Source organism: Dermatophagoides farinae, chromosome 1 (assembly GCF_024713945.1).
Source record: "Dermatophagoides farinae isolate YC_2012a chromosome 1, ASM2471394v1, whole genome shotgun sequence".
In the NCBI taxonomy this organism is placed as follows: domain Eukaryota; kingdom Metazoa; phylum Arthropoda; class Arachnida; order Sarcoptiformes; family Pyroglyphidae; genus Dermatophagoides; species Dermatophagoides farinae.
Window position 1 is genome coordinate 4,645,637 of NC_134677.1, and position 7,957 is coordinate 4,653,593.

Genomic DNA, 7,957 nt, shown 5'->3' on the forward strand with positions numbered 1-7,957 from the left:
CCAAATCTATAATTTTTTCTTATTGGTTCAATTCTATTCATTTTTGGTTCTGGTTATGATCGTTGTTCGTCGAACGCCAAATAGGTTATTATCTTTCATGCACACACACACAAACAAAATTTTTATATTTCTTTTTTCACTACCAATGAAGAATTGATAAAAAAAAATTCAAACTTTAAAAGGAGTGTTAAATCTTGCGTATCGATATCGAATGAAGAAAATTTTTGACCAGATAAAATGGACATTAATTATTTAAATCTGGACAACAAACGATGACGACTGCAATCTACTTCTTATTGTATTTTATGTATGAATTTCTGGATGAACAAACATTCCACCCACCCACCTACCTGTCTGTATCTGTTTGTTTATTCTAATTATTATTATTATTCACTATCATCATCATTTCTGTTTATGTTTGTTTTGTAAAACTGATCAAAATTTTGTGATGATCAAAAAGAAAAAAAAATGATAATGGTCACTTGCATTTTTGAATCTTTCGTTTTCTGTCTTTCATTGTTATTGTTATTGACTCTGTCATATTTCAATATGTTCGGCAAATGAAAGGAAGAAAAAAAAATTGAACAGAAACTTTATGTTGTCAATCGAAGGGCAGTGAACAACAACAACAACAATCATCTATCCATCCTAACTAATCTATAGTTTATGCCCATTTTTTTCAATTTTTTTTTCACTATATACATTGATTTCAAAACTAATAATTTGATACATTCAACGAAAAAAAAAAATAAATAAATAAATTGTAATGGATGAATGAGAATAATCATCAAACTATGGAAAAAAAACAACAAGTTCAATGGTAAACATTGACCATTGTTATGGGATGAAATGATATTAAAAAAGAAAATATATTATATATACATGTATTATATATGTTATGTAAAACAAATAGATCCGAAACAACAAGCAAAGTATGCATATATCGACAAACAAACAAACAAACAAATAAACGTTGTTCATTTTGTAGGTGGACATTTTGGATTCAATATTTTTTTTTCACTATCCCATAATAATAATAATAATAACAAAGGTAGTCGATAATAATAACCATCAAATCATTTGAGTGAATTGGAATGAAATTTTTTTTTTGTCTTGTCTGTCTGTTTTTTTCATACATATATATTCGAACGAATAAAAAAATTGTCAGGCAATAGAAAAATTATTATTGACAATGAAATTTTCTTTATTTTTTTCTTTACAATTCGATCGATGCACAGCGTTAAAATCCCAAAAAAAAAAAAATGTTTATGTTTGCATTTTATAATGATATACATTAGACCTTTAGAATCATTTAGATTGAATTTCATTTGAATATGTTTTCGAATCATCATCATCATCATCATCATTATTATTTATGATGATTAAAATGAATGAAACATAGGATTATTAGTATACTACTAGTTGATTTTCTGATACGAACTAGAAATTATTTTTTTGACCTCGAATTTTTTTTGTTTGTTTGTTTTTTTATTTTGTTCATCATCATTGTCCATTATTAATCGATGATGTTATACCATTGCTACTGTATTATACATTTTAGTCTGATGGCATTTAATTTTGAATATCAATGAAATCAAATTTCTTGTTCAATGATTTGTCAAAATCATTATTATTATTCATCATCATCAATGTTGTATTCAAATCAAACGTTGTTTGACATTTGTTTGAAATTTGTCAAAAAAAAAAAAAAAAAAAATGAAATAAAATACCAACGTTTGTATGATGTTGTGTATTATCCTCCTGTTCAATGTACATGTCAATCATCTAATCATGTTTTATATTTTATTTAGGCTGAAAACATTTCTTAGATATCAAAGTATAATATAATAATAATAATAATAAAAATTGAATAAGTGAAAAATTTTTTTCCAAAACATTTGACCACTTGAACCATATGAGACATTTTTTAGATTTTCTACTTTGGTCATCTATTTTGATACTTAAATTTTATTTTATTATTATCTTTTGATTCGATTCAATAATTTCAAAATTTTTTTTTTTTTGATGATTTTATTGAACATACATGTCAAAACAGTTACAATAACGGATTTAGGATCGTCAAAGAGATGGAATATCTGTCCGTATTTTACTCTCTTTTTTATAACAATATAAATTTTAAGACATAATATTTGATGAAATTTTTTATTTAAAAAAAGTGACGTCCATTAGTATGAGTAAAAAAAGTATTGATTTGGATATCAATTCAATAGTATAACATGCATTTTTGTTGCATTGCTCCGAATTCAAAAGACCACCAGAGAAGAAAAAACAAGCACAACCAACACACACACACACACACATAAACACTCCTTGCCACCTGATTACTTTGTCACACATTTTTTTTATGAATATTCACAATTTTTCATTTTGTCACTTCAAGTTGTTTTGCCAGTAGTTGTCATTCTTTGTTGTTGTTGTTGTTGTTGGTATTTTCATTGAGCTTCATTTTTAATAATGGTTAACAAAGATACATAACGGGCCAATGACGAGCATAAAATTGATCTAAAGAATGGTTATACGTAAATTATTATTAGTGACCGTCATATGTAGGAGAGAGAGAGAGAAAGAGAAAGCAAAACACTTGGTCACTTAGAATTCCAAACCCAGTTTTCTGTTTTGTTACCAAATTTAGAAAAAAATCCGTTTGAAACGTTGTTGTCAACAACAATAAATATTGACAAACCAAATCTTTATTTAAGGTATCAAAATAATACCCATTGATATTTTGAATATTTTGATCATAATGTATTTGACTTTGGATTTGTATGATTTTCGATTCATGTTTTTTTTTCTCTTTCTCTCTCTCTCTTTCTTTATTTCTCAGTATGTATTCATTACCGTTTTCTGTATTCAATGAATTGATTGACCTATTCACAAATCACTTAATAGAATGATTTCAAAAAAAAATTTCTTAATATTGCTCACTGAATAACTTGAATTGTACGCGATTTGACAATATCAATAATGGTAATTGTGTTTTTTTTTTGTTAGTGAAATATGAATATAATTCGATTTTGTTGACAGTTAGTTTGTATATGTGCGATTGAATTAATGAAATTTTTTCTTTCTTCTTTCTCATTTTCTCAAAGTCGATGTGTAGGATATTTCTGGAATATTTTAAACTTTTTCTCGTCCATGTATATGAGGTCATTGAACATTGTAGCTAAATAAACATTGAAATAATGATCATTATGGACATTGTATAATTGTTATCCATAAGATGGTGTTATTCTGATTTATTCGTCTATCATTATCATTCTTGCCGAATGTGTTATGATGGACAAATTGGTCGATAGAAAGAATGATCGTCTGGTGATCCAGAACTATGACACCAGCTATATGAATTCATTGAAATAAATTGAAAAAAAATCGTGTAAAATGTGTCTGTGTTTAGTGTCGTGGTCATTAATCACGATGACCGATCGATGATTTTCAAGTAAATCCTTCATTTGATCATTATGTTTGCACAAATTTGATTCAATTAGAGCAAAAATAAGAGTACACGTAAATACACAAACAAAGTGCCGAATAGATAATTGTCATCGATGGGTCGGCCAATCGGCCTATTTCAATTTCTGATTCGTGATTCTTTCTTGTTTAGTTTACTTTTCAAGTTTGTTTCATTCATTCAAAAACTTTTTTGTTTGGTTGCTGTCAAAAAAATGTGAAACTTGTACATTCTAATTAAGATCGGCAACAAAAACCAATCAAGTTGTTTGGTTGTGGCTTTTATACGATCCAATATATTTGGCTATCATCATAGGACATGATTGATGATATGCGTCATGGCAAAGTGTTGAGTGCAATCAAACTATCATATTGACCATTCTAAATCAATAATTGTAATGATGCATTCTAATTTTATCAGTCAAGAATCTCATTGGCTAATATAAGCAATACACTCCCCTCCTTAAATGCCAAAATATGTCACCTAAATATACAGATTAAATTTTTTTTCATACAATTAAATGAATGAAATGATAGAAATTCAAAAGAACAATTGAACCCGAAACATTATTCGAAAAGCATTGATTTGATTGAACCAACAAAAAAACGTTCAAAACAGACACCATGTTTCATTTATATTCATAAACTAATTCTATTCGATTGGATGATTTTCGATTTTAGTTTTTCTCCATTTGGTTTGATACAACAACAACAACAACAACAACGAAATGAATGACTCTATGACAATAGAACAATATTATTGGTGATGATGGTTGTGTGATGGTAACAATTTTTTCTCGATATTTACATTATTTTCTGGTTTTAGACAAGCGTGTTATACGTTGTGGTCCAGTATTATTAAAAGCATTGATAGAACCTTACTGTGTGATTGTTATCGTTATTATTATTATTATTGTCATTAACGATTTCGATTTTTATGCTCAAATTTTTCACACTCGATCTTATATATCCTCTTTTTTTCCTGGCTACTGGTTCCTGCTGCTGTTGTTGTTGTTGTTGTTGTTATTGTTGCTGTTGGTGACACTTTTTTCCCTCTCGGTTATTGTTGTTGATAATATTGTCACCAAAAACTATTAATATTAATGGCCACAATGAACAACAACAACAACAACAAGCAAAAACAACACACAATCAGGCCACAAATAACAAATATCAAGCGACCGAAACCAAACTTGATAAAGGCAAAAAAAATGAAATCAACTATTTTCATTCAATTTTTTTCACTTTATATATTCTATGAATTCGGATACAAACAACAAACACCAAGACAAACAATGACAAACGAAATAAATGTGTTTGTGTTTACAACACAATAAAAGTCAAGTACACGCATGAATGGACACACATCTCAAAGAAAAAAAAAATATAATAAGATCCTGGAACACTTTGATAATATGGATAATATAGAAACACACACACACACTTATATTTTAATGTATTTGACGTTTACATTGTTATAATGAAAACAGTAAAATAACTGAAAGTGAAAAATAAATTTAAAATTCAATTGTAAGCTAAACGAGAATTTCAATAATTTCAGCAATATGTAAGACACACATTTACGAATAGTGATTGAAATAATCATTTGGATAGCCAAAACAAATGATTATCTACATACAGCAAAAAAAATCATAAACATGGTAATTCAACTCGAAGAAGAAATCTGATAGCCTGGTGTTTGAATTTTTGTTGTTTCAATAACAGGAATGCAGTGTGCAACTCTCTGTCAATTGATAATTATTCATTTCGAATTGATCATCATTCATTCATTTATTCAAAACAAATTGTATAACTCATTTATTATAATTTCTAACCTAAAATATTTTATTTTTGCTGTAGAAATTTACCTGTATCTATGTGTGTTTACCTCATACAAAATCATTAATTTCATTTGATGTTACGAATATTTTTTCTTACAACCAACAAAGACAAAAATCTAGTTGAATAAATCATTTTTTTTCTGCCATTCTCTCTGTGTTTCGCGGTTGGAAGTTTTTATCGTTTGAACTAAAAAAAAACAAAAACAAAATTATTGTATACGATAACAAAAATTTCAATGAATGTAAAATTGATAATTGAAGACTGAAAAAAAATTCGTGTGCCTTACAGAATTTTCAAATATAATCCAAATAAAATAACAAATTGGTGTTACCAACAACAACAACAAATGACCCAATGATGATAAACAGCATGTTTTTTTTTGGCAGAAATAAGGCCACTCTCGTGTCTATCTCGTGTCATAGGTGATGTGTATGATGCCTGACCATAAAAATTGATAACGATCAACAGGATCTTTGAAACATCAATTATCATTATTATCATGCATTTACAGACAAGTAAATCACAACTTTTTGTTGTCGCCAGTTTATATTCACCTGACAACACTAATAACAACAACAACAACGACGACGACGATGACGACTACAACAAAAAATGCCGACATTGATCCAAAAGCGGATATTGACCTATCGACTGACCAAGGGCTACTACTCTATCATTACATATCGATTTACAAAATACAATCTCCATTAAATCTTATTCTATTAAAATTGTTCTTTGATTTTTTTTTACTTTTTTTCTAATATCGACTATTGACAATCATAATATTTTCAGCATGAATCCGCTTGTTTTTTTTGTTTGTTTCTGTTGTACATAAAAAAAATAATCGAAAAATCTCCAAAATATCATCAAAAACCATTTTTCACTCGAATTATTACAAACTACTACTACTACACAAACACACAGACACAACATAATCGATCAGGATTATTCGATTGTAAAGAATAATGAAAAAAGAAAATCATTTATGAATCATTCGAAAGATTTGAATTTCCAATTTAAATTTCAATGTTGATGATGATGATGATGCCAAATAATCTCTAAATTTTTATTTGAATTCAAAAATAAAGATTTAAAATAAAAAATAAAATGAAATTTTATGCATGGAATCGAATATAAATATATGCTTGAATAACGATTGAATAAAATGAATGAAAAAAAAATTTAAAATTTTTTTTTCATTTCATTTGATCATTGTGGATTTAACCAGTGTATTCATGCATACAAGAAGAGAGTAACAGACAAAAAAAATGCCAACGAATAGCCAGAAAAAATGACATTAAATAAAATAGAATTTTAACCAAAAATAAAAAAAAACTAACCTTGCATTTTCTTTTTTTGTCAAAAAGTCAATTCAAATTAAATCGACAGTCATAATAAACGAATTCGATTGATTTATGAATGTGTTTTACCCAAAGCCAATATTAGAACAATGTTTGTATGGATGTTTTTTAGGTTCACTTAATCTGTTTATTTCGATAGCTTCATTCTAGCATAAACAAATCATTGCCAATGAGAATGATAATCATTAAACAACAAGAATAAACAAATTTCTAATGTTCCCTTAACTTACTGAATGAGATTTTTTTGTTGATCATTTCTTTGGATCTGGTTGGGTAACGTTGTTTTTTTGTTGTTGTTGTTGTTTTGATGCATCATAAATCTTGTATAAAAAATACGTGTTTGAAATGTATGTACACACAAAAAAATTTGTTTCACAAAAACTGTCATCATCGAATGAATGGAATTTTTTTTTCTATTCACTTTGGTGCTACCAATGTTTTTTTTCTTCAATAAACGTATTCAACAATATAATGGACAAATTAATTACACTCAAATGATTACGATTTGCGGTAAAACCTTGCGGGACCAGGGATCATAGTTCAGATAGGAGACATTGGACGGTTGTTTTGTTCAAAATTAATGGCTTGGAAATGTCAACTCTGTTATTTACTTGGTTATTACTTTTTTTTTACTTATTCAAGGACCTGTACTTTTTGTTCTATGAATCGGTGTTTTCGTTTTTCATACTATTCAAATAAGCATTCTTTGGATAAATCAATTAAACTAGATGAATGAATGAATAATACGCTTTATTATTTTCGATTTATTACTCATACTTAAATGAATCGACTTTTCAGCTTGAAGTTTGTTTTGCTCAACGATACAACTACGACATCTATCGTTAGTCATTATTAAATTCTCAACAATGAAAAATATTTGTCACGAGTATGGAGCTGCCATCTATTAATATAATCAACAAATTATTATGTTGAATTTACTATTCACCAATCATGTTAAATGATGATGGTGAATAGTATCGCCATCTGTAATTGTTAAACAAAACCAAATATAATGGTGTTTTTTATTGATGATAGATGGTGTGATTATCAGATTTAAAAAAAAAGAATTTTCATTTATTTTTTCCCCTTTAAAAATCAATCATCACAAATCATTTAGATCCATTTTATTATAACATGTTCCGATATCATTAGAATTCACTCTTTTTTTTCTTGAAATTTATCGATAGCAATTTTTACTAATTTATCAAAATAATAAAGGTTAATTCGAATTGAAAACGTACACCCCAAAAAAAAATCAATTTTTGTAACAAGATAAATCTGGATAA

General features: G+C 27.5%; 1 long non-coding RNA gene across 1 annotated transcript; it reads right to left on the reverse strand.

Annotated features, from left to right (window-relative positions):
• Window positions 1-2,203: 2,203 nt before the first annotated feature.
• LOC142598169 (uncharacterized) lies at window positions 2,204-7,304 on the reverse strand. Its single transcript, XR_012832474.1, has 3 exons — window positions 6,902-7,304; window positions 6,651-6,817; window positions 2,204-2,523 (listed from the first exon to the last, which is right to left on the reverse strand). It is a non-coding gene; the product is annotated as an uncharacterized LOC142598169 (long non-coding RNA).
• Window positions 7,305-7,957: the final 653 nt, after the last annotated feature.